Source organism: Mus musculus, chromosome 2 (genome assembly GCF_000001635.26).
Source record: "Mus musculus strain C57BL/6J chromosome 2, GRCm38.p6 C57BL/6J".
Lineage (NCBI taxonomy): Eukaryota > Metazoa > Chordata > Mammalia > Rodentia > Muridae > Mus > Mus musculus.
Genome location: NC_000068.7, coordinates 37,858,748 through 37,884,272, shown reverse-complemented (window position 1 = coordinate 37,884,272; position 25,525 = coordinate 37,858,748). Strand labels below are relative to the sequence as shown.

At 46.2% G+C, this 25,525-nt stretch overlaps 1 protein-coding gene across 20 annotated transcripts in view; it reads left to right on the top strand.

The window, feature by feature from the left end:
• Dennd1a (DENN/MADD domain containing 1A) overlaps positions 1–25,525 on the top strand; it is a 488,421-nt gene that overhangs the window by 403,138 nt on the left and 59,758 nt on the right. The gene's annotated exons all lie outside the window — the stretch shown is intronic.

Genomic DNA, 25,525 nt, shown 5'->3' with positions numbered 1-25,525 from the left:
TCCAGCCCTTGGGTCTTTCCTGCAGGGGATTGTGTGGGTGCACATATATGAGCATGTGTGAGACAGGGAACAGAAAGACATTCTCTCCACAGGCACAGGGCAGAGGGGAAATCTCTTTTCACTTGTCTACCTTTGAAGCTTTCACCATAGGAGCTGTTTTGAGCATGGGGGTTAGGAGGGAGCCTCTGCAGGCCTCCTGCCTGGCCAATTGTAAGCATTAGCCAGTTCTCCCGGGTGGCTCGGCAGGCCCTCTCTTTCTTTAGGGATGATAGATGAAGGCAGGTGCCACATGAAGGGGTCTGTTTTCAAGCATGAAGGATGCTCACTTCAGCTCTAGCTTGTGGACTGTCCCCCCCCCATCCCCCAAGGACATCTTACTGTATAGTAATAAGTCCTCTTAACTGTATCTTTAAGAGAACCATGGCCTCTTCTCTCCAGGGTTTAAGATTTGTGACTAGAAAGTCACACCCAGAGCCATTTGGGTACCTCTTGGGGACCTCAGAAAAATACCTTGTGAATTTGCCACAAAGGCTGCCTAGGGCTGGCCCCTTGGTCACAGAAAGGATAGAGAGCTGTGAGCTTTGTGGGTATCTTGCCACCAAGAAGAGAATGATTTTGTGAGTTGGACTGAACAGTTTGGGCCCATTTTCTAAATTGTCTGCTTTAAACCTGGCTCTGCCGGACTCTGTCTCAGAGGACATGGCGTCTGTTGCATTTAGAATTAGCTAGAGATAATGAATTCTGGATTTTACATATTTATTACCATTGTCCAGGCTCCCTCTGGTCTTGTAACCACTGCTGCTACCCAACCTGGCCCCCTCTGGGGAGAGCATGAGGCTCAGAGGTGCCAGCAGTCACAGAGGCAATGGGAGGGGAAGCACAATCAGGCTTACTGTAGAAGCAGTTTGAATCATGAGTGTACATCCACAGCTCTGGCCTGAGCCAATCGCTGTGCCAGCAGGTGGGATCTGGAGTGAATGAGAAATTCAGTATTCTCCCTCTAGTTCAGCACAGCTAGGTCATACAAGGCAGCATGAATCCCATGTATAGATTGTTTTCTTCCTCTACATATATCCAGTGACAAAGTTTAGTCTGTAAATTAGACACAGAAGAAATTAGCAAAAACTAGTAATAATGTACAACAGATATAGCTGAGACTATACTAAAGGCTGTGTGATGGCTGTGCTTCTCCAAAGCAACTGGTTGTGGTCCAGTCACCACCCTCTGGTGATGTGAGTTGACATGCCTGCATGGAGAGGTGAAGTCTGTATGTTAGGTGTCTGGCCACAAGCTCTGCCACACCATGACAGAAATTCAAGAAACAGCTAGTAAGTGACTAGCTAGTAAGTGGACCTGTACATCATGAACACATGGGACAAAGGTGATTCACATCGTGGGTAAGATAGAATGGGATGAGCACATTTTCTCGTGCAACTCAGAACAACACACAATCTAAAACTTATAGATTGTTTATTCCTGGAATCTTCCATGTGATGTTTTCAGACCATAGTTTTCCACAGGAATGTGAAACATGGACTATTAGCGTTAGCACATGCCTCAAGATCCCACCTATTAGCTGCTTTCGCCCTCTGGCTAACAAGATGGGTTCTGGAAGGCAGGCATGTCCCATGAAGACACTTGAACTGAGCCTTGGAGGGTAAAGAGATATTTGTCAGACTGTATGTGTGGCAGCTTCTTTGGTCCTCTCTGGGCCTCAGGTTTTCTCAGACTACAGTACAGGTGGCACTATATGTGTGAAACATGACCTTGAGGTATCGACAATCAAGCTCTCTGTTGGGTTTGCTTACATAATCTTAAAGAGCGTGTCTTTTGATCCATATTCCTTTTCTTGAATTATTTTAACATAAAACATATGTAAGATGTATATGTGTTTATAATTTGATGGTCTTGTTCAAAACCGGGGTGGGGGGGGATTTTAGGAACATCCCAAGGGGATGTTTGTAAAACAGGCTACAAAGTGTCCAAAGATCATTTTTATCCAGGAAAGCCAGCTGTATTCATTACGGGGTCAGAGAGCAGCCTTGGGTCCTGCCCTGTGGATCAGTGAGAAGACAGCCAAGAACTGTGCCTTAGATTCTAACTGAAAATCTCAAGAAAGAGAAATACTTTAAGATGGGATGAAAGCAGCCATAATACTGGGTAGAAACAGACAAGGCTGCAGGTTGGCTGGAGGAGCCTCAGGCTTAGTTGAATACTTTGCTGGCATCCTTCCTTTTATGACTATAGATGGTAGAAGCACCACTGGAACTGACAAAGGGTTGGGAGAGGTCCTCTGCCTCTGCTTGAGAAGTTCAGGATATCTCCTGCTCCCAACATGGCTGGATCTGAGAGCTCCAACTGTGCTGTCTAGCCTCTCATTGCTGGCCCATTGTTTCGGCTTTGCTTTTCTTTGTTTCATTTTCACACAACTTGCTCTGCAATCAGGGTAAAAGGATCTTTGTGGTCCTTTAGCTTGAAGTGAATCACGCCTCTGTGTCATGAGTCAGTTTGCACAAGATATGGTGGACCTGTGTAGTCAAACATGAGTGACCCTGGGCCAATTACTGTGATTGGAGCATGGAGTGCCCTAGCTGGCCCCAGGGGTCAAACACCACCGCCTTTCTGTCTAGGTGGGGTCTAACAACCCTGGAAGATTGACAGAGTTTCTAAGAAGGCAGGTCTAAGGCTGGAAAAGCGAATTTCATTGCTGTATTAGTTACTTTCCTCTTTTCTGTACCCAATTACATGTAACAGCTGACATGAGTGTTTGCTTTGGCTACAGTTTGAGGGGATACCATCCATCATGCTAGGGAAGTCATGGCTGCAAGATGTGAAGAGGCTGGACACTACATAAGCAGAAAGCTGGGAGCAGACAGACGTGGAACTCAGCTATCAGCTGCAGGGCACCACCTCCAGAACCCACTTCCTTCAGCAAGGCCCCTCCTCTAAAGGTTCATAACCTTTAAAACAGCCACACCAGCTAGAAACCAGTGTGCAAATACACCAGACAAAGGGGACGTTTCACACTGAAATCACAGTTAGAATCCATAGTGGATCTAAATAGATGAAAGTTGTGAAAGTGGTAGTCAGCAGTACCCAGAGGGTTGAAGGCCACAGAAGATAGGTACTAATGGAGCTAGAGGAGTGAGGAGTTGGAAGGCTTCACCAAGTGGCTCATTGTAGCACTAGGGCCTCAAGAAGATGACTCCCACAAGCCAGTGCTCAAAGCCGGCTGGCTGTACAAATGGAGATTCATTGGCACCGACTTGCTGAGAGGTTCCTGTGGGCTGTGGCTGCAGGTTCAGGTGAAAAGGTGTTTTGAGTAGTCTCCAGGGCAGGGCACTAGCCAGCTGCTTTCTCCCTTGCCTCTCAAGTAGGGGAAGTGGCAGAGCCTAAAGCCAGAAGGGCATGCTATAGAAACAACTTGAATGCTCCCATGGTGCCAGCCTTCACAGAGCTTAGTGTCTCACAGGCCTTACTCAAGCCCCATATGGGGGACTTTGGAGTTGCTTGCCCATAGTCCTGGTGATGAGCTACACAAGCTCACAGTAACTGACAGCAAGCCCCTTCTTTAGACGCTTCTCTCTTGCACACTCCATCACCTTCTAGTCCTCTGACAAGTGAGGACTTTATAGGTTCAAGGGTGAACCTCAAAGTCAAATGGGAAAAGTGGCAGAGCCCACCCAAATCTGCCCATTTTAACCATTCCCACTTACCCATTAGTTCCCCATGCACCCAGCACAGCCATCGAGAAGTGGTGGTACCTGGAATGTGGTAGAAGGAGTCAGCATCTGTCCCCAGACCAAGGAGGAGAGTCATAATTCAGCCCCCTGGACTGGCTTAACCCTGGTGGTAACTAGAAAATATGGACGTCTAGACATTAGAGCCTATCCTCCACATGTGGAAGCTAAGAAGATTCTTTGATCAGTTCCTTATGTTCATACTGCCTTGCTGTAAACCAGTGCATGCTCCACAGAGGTAAGGAGCCCTGAGAAGAGTCTTTTGGGTGAACTGGGGTAAAGTGGCTTAGCTGAGCCCATGCTCGTGTGTGTGTGTGTGTGTGTGTGTGTGTGTGTGTGTGTGTGTGTGTGTGTGTGTGTGTGTGACAGAGAGAGAGAGAATATGAGAATGCGTGTGCTTGGGGTGGGTGGGGGGGGCGGCAAGGTCTCCCAGCAGAACATGGCAGGGGCTGGGTGAGGCCCCTCAGCCCTCCAAAGCATGTGCTTGGGTTCTCAGGTGCGGGAGCCCCTACTCATCCTGAGCCTGGTCTGCCTCTGCTCCACAGAGGAGATTACAGAGCTTAATGATTCGCTCCTCGGAGCTGCAGCTGATGCCAGCCTCTACCCCCTTTCCACCTAATTAGTCTCATTAATGAGCTCCTCTGCTCTCCATAGAGAGAGTTTCCTCTTTGGAATAAGAGGCAAAAATACCTTGCCCAGGTAGATTGCTGAAGCCTTTAATTATTGCCCACACCTGCTAAGCCTTGTGACTCACACCCAGTGATAGTGCTGAGCACAAGTGGAGCTTGCTTACAATATCGAGCTCAGCTTAACTCTTTCAGCACCAGACAGAATAGTTTCATTCTGAGGGGCACAGTTTCCCCAGCAGTTGATGCTTGCTTATCTCAAGGCTGCAGAGCCCTCTCCTCACACTGGAAATCCTGAGATCCAAGGGAACAAACAGTTCCTGGCCAGAGGAGTTCCCACTCCGAGGCAAGAAACTGCAGATCACTATAGCAGCCACCGTTACCTCACACTGACTTACGTCTTCTGTAGGCTTCAAAATGCAACTTTTCTGTGGGCATGCCTAGCTCTATATTTCAAAAGAGGTGGAAGAACACAGGGATGGGAACACCACCTGCCCCAGGTACTGACACTGGGAGAAGGTAGAGACAGTAAAGACAGGTCTGAAGCCTCCACCACCTCTTGCTTTGGGCTCCTGTCACATAACACACATTGAGAACCTATTTTGAAGCTGGAGCAAGATGCTGTCACATAGAGAGGGGGCAGGATTCACAGGGGCCAGGCAAATGGACCATGACCACCCAGGTTGATGCAGTGTGAGCAGAAGAGGCTTAGTGATGGCGAGCTGGATCATGCAAGGTGAGAGGGGGAAAGGCAGGTGAGGTGGGCAGGGCTCGAACAGGCAAATCCTCCCGTGAGGAGTCAAGCCCTCCTCCCTCTGTCCTACTGCACCTTTCTAGCGCATAGTGCAGCATGCAGTACAGAGAAGGTGCACAGTGACTAGAGGGTGGCTGCAGCGAGGACAGGGAGATTATCAGACAACTTCGGGGAAGAATCCTGGATGGTGTCCATGTACAAGTTCTGATGCCCACAAGTACTTGTGCAAGGGCAGAGTCCTCCATCCCCACAGAGAGGTTTGTGGGTTCACCCTAGGCTGCCCAGTGGCCAGAGGGTGGGATTGCAGTCCAGATCCATCTCTTTTCCCCCTTCACCTCATGGCTTGCTGGATAGTGGCTCACTAAATGTCTTGGAACACAAAGACTGGTTTCCTGGCATAGGCTCCTTGGATATGAAACATTTAGGATAGGAATACAGGCTTCCAAGAGACCAGAGATGCCAACTCAGACAGAACCAAGTGACTCTGACCAGATTTAGTCACATTGTAAAATGAATAAATATAATATTTTAATAGAACTTACTGAATGTGGCAACAAATACTAGGAGAACCAACCAGTTTGGTATTTAGTCCTAAGAGACTAAGTTTTGTTTGTTTTAAGAAAAATGTGTCTCAAAGAAAGACAATAACAACATATACCAACCTAGAGGTCTTTGTGGCATGTCTAGTCCAGAATAAGACACTTCATATAAAGTCACCTGACCTTCTCTACAGCCCTGTGAGGTGCGTTTGAATCAGCCCTTTTCACACAAGGCAAACTGAGGCTTGGAGAACTCCTGACTCTCCCAGTCACACAGATAGTAAGTGACAGAGTCAGGGGCCTCAGCCTAGACCATACCAGAACCTGCATTGCCCCATACCATGCATACCTCATGGGAACAGCAGTCCCAACAGATAGATCACCTGGTAGAGCTATGTGTGTAAGCACTAGGCTAGCCAATATCTGAGCCCCAAGGCCCATCTGGGACCCTATGCTTTTTAGGTAGTCTGTAATGTCCAGGCTGTTCTGAGTGAACATTTCTGTGTTGTTCTGACAACCTGGGGGTCTCCAGGCAGTAGACAGAGGAGCTCAGAGGACAGCTTAACATGACCCTCCTGCTCCTATAGAGCACTTCTGAGTGCCAGGCCCTACTCTTGGGGATTCCTCCATGTCCCAAACACAATCCTATTCCAGGCCTTGGCTGGGCTCAGGAAGGAGGCAGCAGCAGTGAAATTGCATGCTCCTACTTGCCTCTCCAGGACTCTTGCCTAACATTGAGATGGTCAGTCTGCTAGATCCAGGCTGTGGTGACTATCAACTCACACCTAAAATCACTCTCGATCCCATTGCTTTCCTACCCTAGCTTCTTCTCCTCTTGCCATATTCCCTAGGCAGTCTATGGAACAGGAGCCCTGCTTCTACCCTGTCTCCTCAGAAGAGCAGAGGCCAGGGGATCCTTCCAAACTGTGGCCATCTATACCCCTACCTCCTCCCTGGCCACTCAAGCTTTAGAGTCCCTGGTGCCTTAGGATAATGGCAGTTCCCTCTTGCCCTGTGACCTATGTCCATACCCTGCTCTCTGTGTCTTAGCCACTTGGCCATCTCATGTCCTTTCTATCCCTCCATCCCACTCAGCTTACTCTCCACTTTTAGACACATGTCATTTTCCCCAGGAGGTTTTTGCAAGCCCCAGACCTGCCCTTGGCACCCTGCTGCATGCAAGCTCTCCCAGCAAGTCACAGGCAGTAACTCTGTGTCTGTCTGTAAGATAAATTGGCCTTCTCTAGACCCATGCTATTTCAGATAGGCTCTGTGCATCTGCCTACTAACATAATTGGGAGGGGGGACTACGGAATCTCCCCTACTTTGCAGACATGCAGTAGGCTTCCCAAAGGCTGAGCTGTGGAACATGAGTACATGCTTGCTAGGCTAAGGGGAGGAGAGATGAGGAGCCTAAACTGGACACTGTCTAAAATATTGTGTTTAAAAATGAATCAGGCATTGTAGCTCACACCCATAATCCTATCACTTGGAAGTCTGAGGCAGGAGAATTGCCAGGAGTTCAAGGCCAGACTGCAGCTACATAGTAAGTTACAGGCTGGCCTGAACTACAAGTTGAGACACTGTCGATGTCTATACTGTGTTCCAGGTGTTGGTGATCTATTAAAAGCTGATGATCTATTCCTAAGCTGCCTCTGCCAACATACACACACACACACACACACACACACAGAGAGAGAGAGAGAGAGAGAGAGAGAGAGAGAGAGAGTGAGTCACACAATCCACTCAGCATAAGGGCTCCATGTGCAAGGCTCCTTCACTGACCATTTCACCTCTAATTAGTAGGAACAGGAATGCTTGTTACAAACCTCTCCTGAGTGACTGACCAGCTAATGGTGGGGTAACTGATAGAAGGAATCTACCCACTATTCCCTGTTTGGGAATAGTCTCACAGAAGCACAGTTGAATCCCTTTAGAGCAGAGATAATGGTAGCTGTTGGGCAGAGGCTGGACAGGGCCATAGCCAGCTCCCTTGCCCTGGGAGGAGAGCAAGAAAGTGTCCATGTGCTTCCTGTGTCCTCAGCTTTCCCTGCCACTTTGCTCTCTGGGCCCTGTCTCTTGTCCCCACTCTTGCTGTGCCTGCTCATCACTCTGGTAGGTTTCTAGGTGGTAGGTGGCTGCCACCCCACCCCCTCCATCTCCACCACTAATAGCTGCTGTTTAGCTCACCCTCACATATTTTAGCCTCATAATTTTTCCTCCTGAATCAGCCACTGCAGATTCTAATCACCTCACTTTTTCTTCCTCCCTGAATTCCCTCCAATTTGGAGATTCAAAAGAGGTGCTTCCCTGCATGAACATGCTGTGATTCAATTTGAAAATAAATTCCTCCTGGCAGCAGCCATCTTTCTGGAGAGTGGCATTTAAGACTGACAGTGGACAAGATTGTAAACAGGTTTCCAATAAGAAAAAAAATCCAAGTTAAGTGCATTCTGTGAATTTTTTTTAAAATGATGTGTGCATGTGTGTGCGTTCATGTCTATAATTGCAGCCTTGCTGGGGCACCGTCTGCTATAGGAAGAATTCAGGGACCATGTGGGTCTCTTGTTAGCACTGTTGGTGTTCTTTCGCTTTACTGAAAGCCACTTCATTTCATGAGACTCATTCCCATAAAAGAGAATGGACAGTTCATTCAACACACCCTGTGTTTAGTCTTACTTTGTACACCACGTCTTGTGCTGAGTAAGAGAGCGCTGGACCCAGGAAGACAGTTTACCCCTGTAAAGAGCTCGTGTCCTTGAGAGAAAACAGGAATAGACAGGTACCTGATAGTGTGGTGTGATAGAAGTAAGCTTAGGGCCCTCGGGAGTTCAGAGGAAGACCCAAAAGTGTATGAAAAAGGAAAGTTTTGTGGAGGTCATGATGCTAAACTTTACCTGTAGGATGAGGAGTGGTTAGCCTGATACAGAAAAGAGGATGATTCATAAAGATGCCAGAAAAAGAGGATGGCATGAGCCGAATGGACTAACACATAGCCTGGGGTACAGCTTGCAGGAAGCTGGGAGCAGCTGGCAGGAAAGGAGACTTCTGGTATGCAGGAGTGGTGGCTGGAGAGACGTTGAGGGTTGGCATACCCTAGAAACAGCCTTAGAGCTTGTCACAGAGGTAGGATAGATGGAAGCTAAAGTAATATTCACAGTCCCTCTCAGGTGGGGAGATAGCAGGAAGAGGTGAAGCAAGCCTGAAGCAGCATCCCAGAGAGGAGACACCTGTGCTTGTTGGGGTGGAAGAGGAAGCTTGGAGGCAGCCTAGACAGGCAGGCAGGGTCTGGAGAGCCTCGGGATAAGAGCCTTGGCATGTGAGATAACCCATCTGCAGGAATAGTTGTTACTGTGTACCTCTTCTAAAGCAAACATGTTCAGTGTTCATAAACCCAACTACCAGCTCCTACTTGGAGCCTAGGGAGACTCTATCCTGAAACCAGATAATATATGGCCAGTAAAATTAAGGTAGCTGACATTCTGCCTTCCCCAGTCATCGCTTGTAAATAAAGCTCTTTCCAGGAGTCAGTTTTCTCTTTTCACCATGTAGGTCTCAGGGATCAAATTCAGACTGTCAGACTTGACAGTAAGTGACTTAACCCACTGAGCCATCTTACTGACCCTATAACTAAATCACTTTTAATACCACCCCCATCACTGCATTAACATTAAATAAACTAGAGTAGCAATGTGCCGTGTGTGGCCTCCTGTCCACTTGTGGAGTACCCATCCTGCTACCATGATTCCCCTCCTGGGGGTTCTGGCACTGACTCTTATCCTGTGGGCTTTTTGTCTCCCAAGAATTTCATAATGAAAATTAGAAAACACACACAAATGTAAGTATTTTCAGTAACACACAGGCAAGAATGTTGCAGTGTAGGTTACCCATCCGCATTTCTGTACATATGCTTGATCCCAAGCACTGTTGGAAATGTGGCTTGGTAGCAGATCCTTCACCTAGTATGCAAGGAGCCCTGGGCTTAAATCTCAGAGCTGAAGAAAAACAAACCTATATTATGCATGTATGAATGCACTGTATCTTTATGCTTTTCAGAGTAAGAAGACATTGGGATCCTCCCCCCAAAAGCTTTCAGCATATCTACAGATAACTAGAATAAATACTGTTGGAATATGAAAAGCAGGCTCTCAGAAACCTATCATTATCATTGTCATCATTGTTACTAGGAATGCATGATGGTTGTAGTGATTCGGTATTTCCAATGGCAAGGCACTCTTAGCCACATGGTGAGAAGGGCTGCCCTATCCTTTATTTCCTTTATTCCATATGTTGGCCTCAACAAGGAGATTGCCAGAAGTCTAACCACCATATATCCCAGGCACAGATTTTCACCCCATTCCCTAAATGCTTATCCTCCTGACCATCCCTAAAGGCCTTTTGAAGGCTCAGTAATGTGGCCATACAGTTTCTGAAGCACATGGTCCAGTTTGGTCCACCCCAGTCTGAAAGGATCAAATGAAGCGCTCCCTCCTCTCTCAGGACCATCTCTAAAGGGACTTGGTACATGGTAACACGACCCAGGCGTTCAAAACCAGAGTCTAGAAAGTCAGCACCTGGGGCTACCCAGCACAGACCTTGGCCTCGGGTGGGACTGCTTCTTTCTACACCTCCTGGGCCTAGAGCATAGTCATGTGGAATCACTGAATCTGCCCGCATGCCTCCCATCTCTGTAGCTCAGCTTCCCAACTGTAAAATGGAACATTGATGATGTCTACTTCATGGGGTTGCTGTGAGTATTAAATAATTATATACAGATGAAGGAAATGCCCAGAAAGGCTCTAGCTCAGGAAACTGAAGAGTATCCTTGTCAACACATACCACTGCTGCCAGCACTCTACTTGCTACCTGGGATTACAGTGCCTCAAAATGGCATGAGCAGCTGTGCGCAGGCCATGCCATTGCTCAGGAGTAAATGACAAAACTGCCCTGCGTGAATATTCGTGGCGTCCAAGAGCTGAGGAAAAAAAAAAAAAAAAAAAACAACTTCTCAAAGTGATCAGCAAATATTAGCTTCCCACCCAGGTGAGGAACAGAAGTGTGGGGGTAGAAAACATAGCCATGAGAGCACAAAGTTCTAGAATATCATTGCAGATAAGTAGCCCTTATGAGTAAGTTCTTAGGGCCACACTTGCCCAAAATCTTCATGCCAGCATGCTGGACTTTAAATCAAATCTGGGTTTTCTATAGCGTATTCATGGAAATTTTGGTTCAGTAGAGCTGAACCAGCTATTTGGTCCAGGGAACTGTCACAAAAAGAAATTCCTGCTCACTGCTTATCAAGACACCGCCAATTATTTTAACCAGGAACCCACACACAGTCAGAGCCTCCAAGTCCTTGAACTTCCCAGAGGAGTGGTATAAGAAGCCGTTTCCCTAAATGATTGCTTCACCTACATATGTAGACACAGAAGTGTGCATGCCACTCTGGCACTGTCTGGGTAACTCATAATTAATATTTACTTAAAACAATCATTAGTCTCTGCTGGGTTACGTTAAACCCATATTCACAGTATTTTTAGCCAGGCCTTCCCTACACCTGCGATTGGCAGGCAACTGTGTGGCAGCAGGAGCCCCACAGTGCTTCATAAACAAGCCTGTACACCTGGACAGGCCATGCTGCTCACCACTCAGGCAGCCGTCTGGAACCTCGGACAGCCCCCACCCCCTTCACCAGTGGCATCCTTCCTTCCCTTTGCTTTCTAGACATCAAAAACAAAGCACATTTCCCCTTAGTTGATGTAGCATCAATGCCCAGACCACACCCACAGAAAAGGCAATGGCTTTTCCTGGACCATGTAGGATTTATCCAGTTGTTAGGACAGCTGTGAGTGGATACTAAACTTTCCGTAGTCACTATTTCCTTTAAACTATGCAACATCGTGGCAAGGCAGCTCCTCCCACTGCCTCGCTTTTTCAGAAGAGGAAACTAAGCCCCATCTGACTGAACCTGTGCTTTCCAGTGTCCTACTCAGCCTCAGTTGTAATTGATCCCATCAAATAGCAGGAAGGATTAAAATGAAACTAATAGGTACTGAATGCTCCCAGGTGCTCAGCAGGTTACCACAGGAATATGCAAATTCTCTCCATATACAGATGGGTAAATTGAGGATATAGAGTTAAATTGCCTGGCTTATAACACAAGAAACAAATTTTACCTTGCAGCCTGACTCTCCAACAAGAAACATTTCCCCCACCTTACCAAGACATTGAGAGAGATTTGCTACGCACACAGCCAGTAACGTCACCTTTTGTACAGACCCTAAGATCTGGTCATTTCCCTTCTCAGCTGATGTGAGCAGTCAGTCTGCTTGACACAATTTAGGTTTGGAATGCTGAAGATGCTCTACAGCTAAAGGCACTTGCTACCCAGCCCGATGACCTGAGTTCAATGCCCAGGACTGGAGTAATAGAAGGAGAAAAGCAAGTCCTATAAGTGGCTTCTGACCTCCACATGTTCCCAAGCACACCATACACACAGTTAACATTTAAAAGAAAAATACTAAGTCAGGTATGGTAGTAATTGGGAGGCAGAAAGGATCTCTGTGAGTTCAAGGTTAGCCCAGTCTACAGATCAAGCTCAAAACAGCTAGGGCTACATTACAAAGAAGCCCTGTCTCAGGGAAAAAATAAAAGTTAAAAAAACAAGCAAAGTTCTTCAAGTTCATGACCAGCCTAGTCTGCATAGACAAGCCAGGATTATGTAGTGAGACCGTTTCTCAGTGATATATGTATATACATGAAAGAGTTGATGTCAGATAAATTCATTTTTTAAACAATGAAAAAGAAAAAAAAGAAGAGAAAAACCCATAAATTCAGTTTTTTAAAAAATGAAAAAGAAGAACTAACCAGTAACCTCAGAGCTCGTATCTCTAGCTGCATATATAGCAGAAGATGGCCTAGTCGGCCATCAGTGGGAAGAGAGGCCCCTTGGTATTGCAAACTTTATATGCCCCAGTACAGGGGAACACCAGGGCCAAGAAGCGGGAGTGGGTGGGTAGGGGAGCAGGGCAGAGGGAGTGTATAGGGAACTTTCGGGATAGCATCTGAAATGTATATAAAGAAAATATCTAATAAAAAATGAAAAAGAGAGAAAAACCCATAAATTCATTTTTCAAAAAATGAAAAAGAAAAAAGGAAGAGAAAAACCCATAAATTCATTTTTTTAAAAATGAAAAAAAGAAAAACTCATAAATTCATTTTTAAAAAAGGAAAAAGGAAAAAAAAGAAGAGAAAGAGTTGATGTTATATTTCAAAAAGAATCTTTAAATTTTAAAAAAATTTTGTCCAAGTGAAAAGAAACTATTATAAAAATAGCTTAACATTTATTCAGGAATTTATAATTTCAGGGTTCTTCCATTATTATTGCATTGACTCCTTTAAAACAAATCTGTGAAGATAGATGTTACAAAACCCACTTTACAGAGCATTAACCTGAATTTAGAGTGGCTGGCAGCATGTCCAAGACCAGTGCAGATAGAATAGGAGCTCAGCCACTGGAGGCTGACATAACAAAGGATTGCCTATTCTGCTAGGTAAGACCACAGAGTTGGGAGATTTATACACTTTGCAACAGGGAGCCTGGCTTTAAGAGCCCCTTTGGTTTTTTTTGTTTGTTTGTTTGTTTTTGTTTTTTTTTTTCTTTTTCTTTTTTTTTCTTTTTCCATTTTTTATTAGGTATTTAGCTCATTTACATTTCCAATGCTATACCAAAAGTCCCCCATATCCACCCACCCCCACTCCCCTGCCCACCCACTCCCCCTTTTTGGCCCTGGTATTCCCCTGTACTGGGGCATATAAAGTTTGCAAGTCCAATGGGCCTCTCTTTCCAGTGATGGCCGACTAGGCCATCTTTTGATATATATGCAGCTAGAGTCAAGAGCTCCGGGGTACTGGTTAGTTCATAATGTTGTTCCACCTATAGGGTTGCAGATCCCTTTAGCTCCTTGGCTACTTTCTCTAGCTCCTCCATTGGGAGCCCTATGATCCATCCATTAGCTGACTGTGAGCATCCACTTCTGTGTTTGCTAGGCCCCGGCATAGTCTCACAAGAGACAGCTACATCTGGGTCCTTTCAATAAAATCTTGCTAGTGTATGCAATGGTGTCAGCGTTTGGATGCTGATTATGAGGTGGATCCCTGGATATGGCAGTCTCTACATGGTCCATCCTTTCATCTCAGCTCCAAACTTTGAAGAGCCCCTTTGTTAAAAGTGGTAACATCTCCTCACTTATGCCACAGGACCAGGCTGTTGAGGTGGGTACACAAGTAGTGGTGCCCACACTGATCTGTGAGAGAACCAGTGGATGGGGGTCATTCAGAGTGAGTTTACACTGGGACTAGAGAAATGGCTCATCAGATAAGAGCACTGGCTGCTCTTCAGAAGACTCTGGTTCTATTTCCAGCATCTACATGGTGGCTCACTACTGTCTATAACTCCAGGTCCAGAAAATCTGACATCCACTTCTAGACTCTGTGGGTACAGACATCCATGCAAGAAAAAAACACCCACACATATACATACATACATACATACATACATACATACATACATACAATAGAAAAATTGAGGTAAATTTTAAAAAGTGACTTTACACAATGAAAATTATCATCGAGGGCATACAGGGTCTGGAGGGGAGAGAAGCTGGCATTTTTTGGCCCAGCAAATAGCTGTCCATCTGCTCTCTGTCAGAATATGTTAGGAGTGCATCTGGATTGCTGCCCCAGAGCCTCAGCTCCGGGCGGGTCATGTGGTCGTCTCCACGACAACTCCAGGAGTGCTGGAAACTGCTGTACTTGGAGCCAGATGCTGCTCTGCACATGTGGTCTAATTAGCCGGGGTTCCCTGCCTCCTCTGCCTCTCACCCCTCCCTGCATACACTACCTTTTCTTTTCCCTGCCTCCCTCCTTTCCTAGCCTTCCTTGCATCCTCTGGCTGGCTGTGTACTCTGTTTGCCTTCTCTTCCAGCATCCCTGTTATCCTATGCAGGAAGCTAGTGATACTCCAGACACCTCTGCCCCTGAGAAAGACACCTCTGGAGTGGGAACTGACAGGTGACTAGGCAAGGCAATGACTAGCCCCAAATGCTCTTGCAGTGGAAAGCTTGGGTGCTCAAGACCTACAGAAGGTTCAGCAAAGACCATGACAAGTGTCCCATCCCAAGTCTGCTAGATTTTTGAGTTAGGTTTTATAAGACATGAAAAATTCCCCAGGAGAAGATGTGGCACGTGAAAAAGCAGAGGTCAATGGAACCTTCTGGAGAACTGGTTACTGGAACCAAGGTATTTGGAGAATGAGAAGCTGAGGTGGGGTATCAGGCTTCTCTCCACCTCTGAACTTTACTTGGTTCTACAGGCACTAGGAGCCAGTAAATGGGGGTGACATGGCAGCTGTTGTGGGTGAGCCAAGCCCCTTCAGAAATGTGCTGCAAAGCCTCCGTAGGACTCTTTCATTGCTGGATGGGAAATGCTTGGGAAAGAATAGTCAGAATGTGCTGAGAAGTGAATTTTTGTGTCTTCTGCAGAGCCAGCACCCACCATTTCTTGAATCATTAGCTCTCAGGAAAATGTGCCCAATGAGGAAGGAGCATCTTCCTTTCTCATCCTATATATGATGTGCTTGTATACCCCAGACAGCAGCTCCTATCTGCTTCCTGCCCAACCCAGCCTGCTCTCTGCTCACAGCCTTTCATCCCACTCCACTTAACCCACCCCTGCCCTTCGTGGGTGCTCTGCTTTCACATCACCCCTCCCTTGGCAGCCTCTCCCTACTTTGTCTGGACAGGATCACCTTGACCATAGGTATTTGTTGAAGGGAGGGTTCTGGCATTGCCACCTCAGATGTGATATGAACCTCAAATGATATCTAAAAAGAACCGGGAAGGACATTACTGGCCCTTTGCATGTTCCTATAGGTAATTTCTGTCAACATCCTTGACAGAGATGTGATTTAAGACCTTCAATATGAAGTGAAGGGTCTCTCCCTTGTACGCCTAAGGAAACAGACTTAGAGAGGCTCTCTAGCTTCTCTCCTGGAGTTCTGGGCTGCACTGAGCCCTTCTGAGGCTGAGGCTGAGGCTTCAGGTCATCTAAGCTCAGCACCAAAGACACTGGACTCTAAACTAGGTGATGGCCATAGTGTACAGAGAAGGTACCTGCATTGGAAGATTATTGGCAGTCACATGGTTCTCCAGAAATCCACAAGAAAGCCTTGTCTGGGCAAGTGAGACTGTTCTGAGGGTTTTACAGTGCTGTGGAAGAAATCTGGGCCTGTGGTTCTTCCTAGTCTATAGACCTGAGCCAGGCATATCTTCACTCCCTGAAGGAAAGGGTTAAAGGGCCTTTCACCATAGAGCTGTCACAAGAAGCCAATCTTCAACAAGAATCATCATGTAGCCCCAGGCAGGGCTGCACTCCGGACAGCTTTTGTGGAAGTCCACTTTCCTATGGCTCTTCCAGACCCCATCATATGCTGGGTATAGATTGTACATATCATATGCATGGAGTCAGGGTTGCATGCAGTAGAATCAATGTGTACAGCAGACAGAGAACTACCAGAAGTTAGCTGTACCCTCAGCAAAGCACTTTGCATGAATCACCTGTGATACCCCACACAGCTGGGAAGCAAGGTTACCATGAGAAACCATCTCAGAGGACTTGGGGCCTGTCCTGAGTTCTAGACCCCATGGGTGGTGGACCCTCCAGTTTCTTCCATTCCTACATCTGCATGGAATGCTGATGTGGTGGTCTGTTTCCCTATGGAGCTAGGAATGATCTCACAGAGAAACACCTTCCCCCCCCCCTCCCCCATGTATAGAAAGAACATATATCAGCATTTGAAAGTTCCTTGAAGATTTTCCAGCCACCCAACTTAACAGAGGAAGATCCTGAGGCCTAGGTAAGGAAAGGAAGCAAGGCCGGGTCGAGTGTTGATTCCACGCTCTTTACACTTCACAGTGCTGCTGTTCACAGCTAGAGACTTCCTGCTTCCTGGGCACCAGGCCAGTGCCAGGTACAGGAGATGCAGCACGAGACAGAGCACACCTAAGAGAGGGGTGATAATGAACAGAAGAGCCGGGAGTTAACAGGCTAGCCATATGGTCAGTATGTGGACACTGCTCTGACAACTCCTCCAAGGGTCATGTCACCAAGGGACTAGTGGCTGACTGCTCCTTGCATGACTCAGGAAGTGGGGCTTCTTCTCTTTTATTCACCAAGTCTCTTTGTCTTTGAATATGTGAGCTGCAGATTTGCATAGCCACTGCCAGCACTGGCTCTCTCCCAAGGACCCATAAGGCCCTTAAACCTATCCCATCTCCAGTAGGCTTTCTCAAACTATGTTTCCCCTTCCCCCACTGCCAGGACACAGATCTTCATCTCTATCCTGTATAAGGAAGCATTAAAACTTAATAATTACTGTGTTATACCAGACCTGGCCCCCAGTAGCACTGAGTTGACTCTGTCTGACACCACCTAGGTGTCATAGCCACCAGCTACTTGATCCTGGTACCTCTGTATGTCCCACTTGGTTTCCACCCTGAGAGAGAGCTATCAGTGTACTGCAGGAATGAGCCACCACTGCTCCATGGATCTTACTCCACATAGTGAGTATACCACTCAGAGCACCAGTTAGAAATTGGTTCTGTGTTGTATCAGTGAGGCTTCAAGAGGTGAACAGCTAATCAGGCATAGTGGAACCACAGACTACTCAGCGTCACTGCCCTATGATCCATCTCTTTGGGTTGCCTCTAGAGCAGCTCCAGCTGGCAGCTAGGTGATAAATATAATCCTGTGATTATGTCTCTTTATGCAACACAAATACTATCCTGTTATATATACCAGAACCAGGAAGACTTTGCCTCCAAACACTGGCCAGGCCCCTGCCCAACTAAGTAACCTCAGGCAGGTAATCTCACCTGGCAGAGCCTCGATTTCCTTGTCTGTGAAATGGAGGTCATCATAAAGCCTACCTCACAGGTTGCCATAGAGAATAAGCAGGATAATGCATGTAAAACCAGCCAACACTCTGAGTGCTCAGCAAGAGGTAGTTGGTTTTAATCACTGCACCTGCTTTCCTCCAAGAGCTGATTCCCATCTGCATGTCTTAGGGGAGGAAAATCTTGAGCTAGTATGCACGAAGACCAACTTCATTGTGTCTCTTCGCCTTCACAGGCCTCTCCGCTCATCTGCGTTCCTGTGCTAATCAGAATTTCCTGACTTCTCCCTGTTTGTCTCCGTTAATGCTGAAAAAAGGGGCTCCTGGCACAGATGAGCTGAGGCGTGGGCTGACGCGCCTGTGATTGGAATGTCTTTACTATAATCTAGCGAGTGTGTGCAGGGGGCCTGTCAATACTGGAGCTGTGGCCAGAATGGGCAAATACCAGAAGCCCGGCCATCTCTGGCCCACAAATCATCTGAAGAGCTCTGGGTGGGCGCCCACATTTGCCCTAACTTAAAATCATCCGAATAGCGAGGAGACTTCACAAGGAGACATTGATTCTTTATTTAGGGCTTGTTACAGAGAGTCAGCCCCCAGCATGCCTCAGCTACTCCATACTTGCTACAGAAAGCTCTTTTGGTCCTGTCAAGGGTGGCTTGTCCCAGCCCTGTCAGGGTTATCTGTTTGGCTGTGGGGTGATCCTTCTTCCTACATCCACCTCAAGACCCCAATGTGTACTGTGCTCAGACTTGAACTTGGGAGTCATTAAACTGGAGATCTCTGAGACTTTAGGCTACAGGCTTCTCCATGTGGGTGTTCCTCCCTCATGGATGGGGATGATAAGTGAAGGCCTTAGCAGGGGTGGGACATGCTGGCTGTCACAGAGTGAGTCCTCCACTGACAGGATCCTTTCTCTCTGTGCTCTTGCTGCCAGTGTTATAGCGAGGGAGCCCACTCCTCCCTCCCCCAATAAACACACACACCCGCTCCACAGCACAAGGGAAGTCACTTGGGCAGCTGCCCAGCTGACCTGTGAGGGGCAGCCTTCAGACCAGCACAGCCTATCTAGGAGGGCTGCTGAAGGTCCTGCAGGGAATTTGGAAGTATTTCAGTAAAATGCAACCACGATGGGGACTATTTGTAATGAATGCTGCCAGAGTCTCCGGCTTTCTTAGGATTGGCCTAGGCTGGTCGCTCTCACCCCTGCCAGTGGTTCTTGGCTTCTACACTGCAGTTAGTTTGTAATGTCATTGGGGAGTTAGAAGTATCCCAGGTAATTGCCAAGGTAAGACTGATTGACCTAGAGCATTCTGTCTATCCCAGCCTGGTTGCCAGCAATCCCATGAGGCAGGTAGTTATACCTGTGCTAAAGATGGCTAAGTATGGAACATGGGGACAGCTGGGTCAGGAAGCATCTGTGTGTCCCTCTCTCCATGCACCTGCCATGTCATCTAGGAGCTTGCAGTGGTCTGGGAAAGCATGTCTGCCCATGGGTAGTATTTATGAAAGAGCTGGAGCCCTCTTACCTGAGCCAGCTAGCAAGGTTTTCTGAGGAAAATGACAGAGGCTCTGGAAAAGGAGGGAAGGAGGTAGATTAGATCCCACTAACAAGGGGAAGGCAGCTGTGGAAGACCCAATCCAGCTAAGACCCTAAGTCAGAAAGGCAGGTAAGTCAGCTGCAGAGCTACCTGCTAAGCATGTAACCTAGAAGAAATGCGGTAGGATGGGTGTGGGAATGAGCCCCTGGGTTGGTCTTGATAGCCTGTACTTTATGCAGTCAATCAAGGCCTGCGCTCACATTGATAATCTGCCATCATATTATAATTCTTAAGATTTTCCCTGTGTGTACTTTCTATGAAGTCCCGTGTGACACTGGGGATGGATACCAGCAAAGGAGCTAAGCCTGGCCATCTCAGTCGCATAGCATCACTAGCATCACCATGCCCACGTAGCACACATGGTATGTGAGATCAGCAAGAGGTCTTCAGTGGAATAAGTGGGACCATCAGCCCATGGCCAGCCACACTGTGGTTCATACCAGAACTTGCTTCAAGCACAGCAGGACTGTGGTTTCTTGGTGAGCAATATAGGGTCTGATACAGGCGCTGTCGTGCACTGTGCTCACATTTCTTGTCCTTAGCCAACTGTGAAAATGACATAAAGGAAAGAAACAGAGCAATCATGGCCCCCTCTTCCTTTCTGATCACTAAGGCAGAAATGTATGGACTGTAGCTGTATCAAGAAGTAAAATTAAGCTGGGCGTATTGGCGCACGCCTTTAATCCCAGCACACGGGAGGCAGAGGCAGAGGCAGAGGCAGAGGCAGAGGCAGGCGGATTTCTGAGTTTGAGGCCAGCCTGGTCTACAGAATGAGTTCCAGGACAGCCAGGGCTACACAGAGAAACCCTGTCTCAAAAAAACAAAAGAAGAAGAAGAAGAAGGAGAAGGAGAAGGAAGAAGAAGGAAGAAGAAGTAAAATTAAATCTGATAAGAACACAGGAACTGGAGAGATTGCCCAGTGGTTAAGAACATGTAATATTCTTCCAAAGGACCAGGGTTCCATTCCCAGCACCCACAGTCTTGTACACATACACAGAATCAAAAACAAAATCTTTAAAAGAAAGAAAAAAAACACAGATGCATGTACCAGCTATGAAATATGATGCCCATCCAAGTTAGTATTTTTAAAACCATTATCACATGATGTAAAATTGAACAGCAGAAGGCATGCTAATAACTTAACATTGATTTTCTTCTTTTCTTGGAATGTCAGCAAATAATACACAACACCATGAGAGATTTTAAAAGAAAGAAATAGGACGTAAGGGAAGGTAGGGAGAAAGGTTAGATTTTAGCAGCACTTCTTTCAAGAGTGTTTATTTTACACTGGGCTCTGCTTGTCACACTACCAGCCATGACAAGACCAGTCCCTGCCCTCAAGGAGGACCCTAATTTGTGGGAAATCCATTGTGGAATCATCCATCTGTGGTTAGTGATGCTGTGGCATGGCATCGGCACTGTTATCACCACTCATGAAAGACAGGTTGAGTAGCCGGAGATTGTGTGGCTGACAGCTGAGAGAGGGATCAGAACTGGCCTTTTGACTCCAGGACGCGTTCATTCTTTACCATGTTGAGTGTCCTTATGGAGACTAAATCCAAAGTTTCAAGTTTTTGTAATGGTTCCTTTAGCAAAAGCAATCCCAGTCCTCTGGTGTGCCAGGCGCACCTCCACACTGTAGTCTGTCTCCTGAACTTGACAGGATTCCTTTGAATGAAACAGCTAACTTTCTATTATGGAAAATTTCAAGCCAAATATTCATACCAAATAAACAGTCACCTTCTACCCTGACATGTTCTGTTGATCTTTTAAAATTGTAATTAAGAAATACTTATTATAAAATTTCCCCTTAACTATTTCATACATGCAGTACCATGCCCTTCAGTACGCTCACGCTGGCATGCAGCCATATCCATCTCCCAAACCTTATCATCTTCTAAATCTTAAATAGCTCTTCGACTCCCCTCTTGCCCCAGAAGCCACCATTTTTTCCTCTCTCTATGAATTTGATCACTCATAATTACCGGTCTTTTTAACAGTCTTATTTCTCTTAACATAATATCGCTGAGGTACCCATGCTGTAACGTGTTAGGTTCCTATTTAAGGCATGTGTAATGTATGTAAACACCACATTTTGGCTCAACAGGTAAAGCACCTGCTGCACAAGCATGAGGATCTGAGTTCAGGTCCTTAGCACCTGCACAACAGTAGAGCCTGTCCACTTCCCTGAAATCTCAGCAATGAAAGGCAGATACAGCAGGATCTCAGAGCTTGCTGGCCTCCCGATCTAGTTGAAACAGCACAATACAGGCTTGATGAGAAATGGTGTCTCAGAAAGTGGAGAGGGGCCAGCAAGATGGCTAAGCAGGTAAAGGCACTTAAGTTTCAGTACCCAGGACCCACATAGTGGAAGAAGAGAAACAATTCCCACAGGTTATCCACTGACCTATGCACACAATTGCACATACTTACTCCTCCCACATATACAAATATATATGCTTTTTATTTAAAAACTATTTTAAAAATAAGATAGAAAGTCATTGAGGGAATGCCTCCACACACCCAAAAGCATAGGCTCACACACCTATATACCCCCCCCACACACACACAAATAATGTTGCCATGGACAGAATAGTCTCTCATTCATACATAATCTATACTTCCCAACCTGTGCCTGGTATTTTTAGGACCTGTATTTTGTATTTTTATTCTTCTTACACAGAATCTAGCTGATAAGAGCTATTTTTAAATGTTTGACTATATAGATGAGTCTTCCAAAAATAATGGGTTTTAAATTTAAACAGCCTATAAAGAGGAGAGTCCTGTTTTTGTCTTAAAATCATATAGTAAAAATAAGATTTTGATAACAATTAAATTTGTTAAGGAACAGAGGAGTCAGCAGGACAAAGAAAGTTGTTTGAAGAACCTGGTGGGGGTTGTATTTTCACACCAGCACTGAAGATGCTATGTGGATGAAGCCATTATTTCTGAAAGACTCAAACCTTTGGAGTCACAGGCTTCACCTGCTAACAAAGATTCAACTCATTAGTGATGGAGTTTTCGATTGATTCCATATGTCAAGAAGATAATCCAAGAGGGAAAACTTGTCTTTTTGTAACAGAGTCCTTGATGGGGTTGAGCAGCTGTGTTTTACTGTCCTTGGGGTCATAGATGGAAAACTCTCTACTAATGCCATCCAAGCGCAAATGCTCACGGCCTGACTCCCCAGAATTAACGTTGCCATCAGCAGGTTGCTCCAGCACCTAGAGTGTCACCTAAGAAGACGAAAGGTTTAATCAATCAAATAAGAGAACTAAAGCAGCAATTCCTGCAATTTTTGTAAAGGAGAGAATAACAAGACACTCTTCTGTGGTCTATTGAAGATTGGAATGGGGGTAGCCATGATAGCTGTAAGGCACTGGTGTGCAAAATAGAAGGGATGAGTTTCATTTGCTTGCCCTGCTCCTACGGCAGGGCACTTCACTGAGTCCTGCTTATCTCCCAGGGGGTTTCTGTCTGAAGGGCTGGTGTTCTGCATCCTGAAGGTTTGACCTTTTGTGTTGTCCATCTTAGACACTTTTATAGGGCATCTACAGGAGCCCACTTGTGAAGTGGACCACTGTCGGTATCTTGGAAGGAGAGTCACTCCAGGGACAGGCTCCGGGCAACTGCGCCTTCTAGCAGTGTTTGCTTCCATCCCTGACACCACTGAAGTTTTTAAGTCCTTTTCAGAAAAAGCCCCTGTTGTCACATTTCCCCATGGATTTCCTATCCATGCCTATGTCCTTTAGTCAGTTTTTATAACATGGATATCTGATCGAGGGGGATATCACCTCCAATGAGTGTATAAGAAACCCAAAATATTCATATCTCCTAGAATGTGAGACTCTCTGCTCTCCTGCAACTAAACCCTGCCTCAGGCTAGCCTCACACACAAATCCAGTTGCCAACTTTCTTGAACTTACTCTAAGCAACTGTGTTCCTGGCAAGGCTGTGCCAAGGCTCCAGTATAAGTGCTCATCTGAGCAACTCTAACAACCTCTACCCTAAATACATGCCCACCAACCAACCCCACATGGTGCCTTCAGACTTCTTTACCATTAGGCCAAGCAGGGTCTATGTCAAACCAAGGCCACGAATCCTGTGCCAGAAACCAGGGTTGAGCTCATTCTGTAGCTGCTTAACTGGCATGCCTGCACTTATAACTAGGGCCCAGGCTCTACACTGTCCCCATGGAATGTGGAGATGTGTTCAGGACAGACTTGCCCTCAGAGAGGACACTGGGAAAGACCGTTCTAGCACTAAGGGTAATGATGTCCCATAACACCAAGCAAGGATGAATGACTGCCACACCCAGGCCTGAGTTCAGGCAGAAAGAAAAGGATTTTTTTTAAAAAGAAAGAAAGGAAGGAAGGAAGGAAAAAGGGTAGACAATGGTAGACAATATGGCTGGTGACCAGAAGATGCTTTTGGAACAACAGGTGTGGAGGAGGGACGCAAAGGGACTTGGAGGGACTGTCTGAAAGGGCTGCTCGCCTGCCCGATGTTTCCCATCCTCTCCCACACAAGAAAGACCCTTGGGTGTCACACACATTGTGATGCAAATAAGTCTGTCTTCTCACAAGAAACACAGCAGAAAGAACACAAATCCAGTCATGAAGGCAGCACCAAGAGAACCAGAAATCTTGAGTAGGATAGTGATGTCGTTGAACTTTGACCAAAATTGATGATGACCAGAATGAATGAGATAGGACAGAGCATAAAGGTGCACCCCTACCATTGCAGTCTTGTCCCGTGCCAAGGTCATGGATGGAAAGTGAGTGAATGTATGAGATACCTCCCAGGATGGATGGGAAGGACATTGGAAATCTGACGGGTCAACTGTGGATCAGTGAGGCTCTGACAACCAAGAAAAGGAGGCACTAATTTGAATGGAGATAATGGATCTGTAATTGAGAGTGCACACAGTGAGGTTTAGGTGCCTGATGTGGATCAAGACAGACATTAGAGGTCTAGTAAGGTTCTGAGCTAGTGATACGTGTCAGACGTCATCAGTATGTGTAAAATCACCAAGAGAGAATATTGCCCTGCTGTGCTGGCCCCAACAATGTTCCCTGCCATGGCCCTAATAGTGAGGAGAAAGACTTGCAGAGGATGAGGTCTACCTGGACTTAGTTTGGCAGAGAAGGGGCAATCCTTGATGTGAGCAGCTGCACGTCCTTCCCTGGGGATGAGTAGCTTACCCTGCTCATGCACAGCATGAGTCTGCAGTGCTCTCCTGCTTCACCAGCCCAGAAGCTCCAGAATGATTCCATAGCTTAAGTTGAGAAACTGAGAAGCAGCTCATCCAGGACTGTTTCTAAACCATTTCACAACGTGTGTTTCTCAGCATTCACACTTCTTATTTGTTGTCTTAGGTGCTTGCATAGAGTGCCTCAGATCCTTTGTAAAATTAGGGAGAGATGAACTATATAAAAGTGCATTTCCTCCATTGTTGTGTTCTGGGCCACCCCCGAAGCTTGAGGAGAAGGACTGCCCAGTTGCTGAGTTAATATTGGCTAGATTGAAGCAGAAGAAGTTTTTGGAACTTTTAGGAGCCAGACAGTAAATTTAACACATAACTCATTATAACAGGATAAAAGCAGAGCTTCAAACATCTTTATGTTTGCCACCAAGTTCAAGAAAGGAGGGAGTACCGTTAACACAGCTCAAGATGTAAAAGTCAGATCTTTCAGAACCAGGAATGCAAAACAAAATTAAAGGCATGTATGCATAAACAAGTACTGCAGATGAGTTCAAAGAAAGTGAAGTGTTAACTACATAGGGCCTGTTTGTTTGGTTGTTTGTTTGTTTGGTTGGTTGGTTGGTTGGTTGTTTTAAACTTGTATCATTTACTTGATTCAAAATGTAATTTCTGAACAAAAATTTGCTCATCAAATATCTTAAACACAAACTTGTGCAGTAAATTTTGTTTTTGATCAGTCAGTATTTTGTAAATTATAACTTGCTCAGGATCAAGCAGTGTGAGCCAGGCATGGCAGGTACACACCTGTAATCCCAACATCTGGAAGGTTGAAGTAGGAAGCACACAAGTTCAAGACCAGCTTGAAATATATAGCAAGACTCTGTCTCAATAACAAACAAGCAAAATACTCATTTTGTAAAATGAGTTTAAAACTGCTTTCCTCAGTTGATACCTGTGAAAAGGTCTCCGACAAGGAAAGCCCAGTGCCACCCCCTGCTCAGCTCTGAAAGGTGCAGCTCTGCCTTATAGGGCTCTTCAACATGAGATATTGGCCGACATCAGCACTCTGCCTCTAAATACAGAAGGGAAAGTGTGGAAATCATCAT